This window comes from Pteropus alecto, unplaced genomic scaffold, assembly GCF_000325575.1.
Source record: "Pteropus alecto unplaced genomic scaffold, ASM32557v1 scaffold21, whole genome shotgun sequence".
NCBI lineage: Eukaryota > Metazoa > Chordata > Mammalia > Chiroptera > Pteropodidae > Pteropus > Pteropus alecto.
Window position 1 is genome coordinate 25,032,714 of NW_006436282.1, and position 1,368 is coordinate 25,034,081.

A 1,368-nucleotide genomic window follows, 5' to 3' on the forward strand; every position below is an offset into this window, starting at 1 on the left:
ACTGTCATGTGTCTTTACGTGACATGTCCGCAACCCTGACCTCCACCCATGGGGGTCCCTGCAAGTGACCCCGAGGAGAGAGAAACCTAAATCAGCCAATCAAAACCTTCCCAACCCTGGCCGGAGAAGAACAAAGTATAAATGAACGTCAAGCATCCTATAGCGAATGAAAGAATTCAGTCTAAGTTTGAAGATACTGATCTAAATCAAGATAGAATCGGGTATAACAAAGGTAGAGAGGGTCTTTCAAGTCAGATAACTACTTTTAGAATTCTGCAAAAGCGATTTTCTTAAAGAAATTTCAGAAGCAGGAGATACTGCCCGACCTATTAAATAATAAACATGAAGCAGATTAGCAACTTTCATCCTCTAATAAAACGTTGTATTAGAGCAACTCATCTTTTTTTTCATCTTGGTACCTTTTCTGAAAATCTACATTTTAAAACTGAGGAGGACCAGTTCCAGAAAATATGATGACTTCATTCGATGTCCTTTCAAAAATGTGGAAATTAAGTTCTGGCGTGTTGGGAGTAGCTAATGTTTGGTGAATGCTGATAAAGCAGAATGCGAATGACTCTGTTCTAAGTGTTTTACGTGCTCTATTTCGCTTTCGCAATAACCGTGTGAGGGTTGTAAATATTATTATTAGCCCAGTCTTTTATGGATGAAGGAACTGAGGCACTAAAGGCCAGATAACTTGCTCAAGGCCATGCGAGTTGTAAATAATGGAGCTGGATTTGAAATGAGGAGTCAGGCTCCAGAACCCACACGCTGAGGCAGGCTGCCGAGGGCAGTGACTCGAGGTGTGCCCTTCACACCTTCCAGGTGCCCGGTCCTTACCACAGAGCCAGGTGGCCCCCACAAAGACAGTGTGTCTGGGCCTCACCGCTAACGCTGCTGCAAAGAATCGAGAGTTGACATCGCAGAGGAGCGAATGAGGCGAAGACGTTCGTCTTTCTGCTGGGAGAGTTAACGCTTGGAAAGAAAAACAAAAACCATGATCAAAAACCATGCGGCTGATTTCTTGATTCCCGGTGAGCTCTACTGAGGAGAACTAATAATAATTGAAAACTAGCTGAGGGAACACTGAGGGGAGAAGGTTTAAAAAAAAAAAAAACTGCATCAAATGGATAACTGAATCTAAAATGCTGAAGGGAAGAGTCGAAAACCAAAAGAAAAATAGTCACTATGGTATGTAGGATTTGACAGATTTCTCAAAGCCGGCCAAATAATTGTGAAGGTACTAGTTCAGTTCAACAGCATTTACTGATTACTATGCGTAGGATTGCTGTGCTGGGTGCTGTGACGATAAAGATTAATAACCGACACTTTCCTCAGGTCTCGTAGGGCAGAGAGCACAGTCAATGT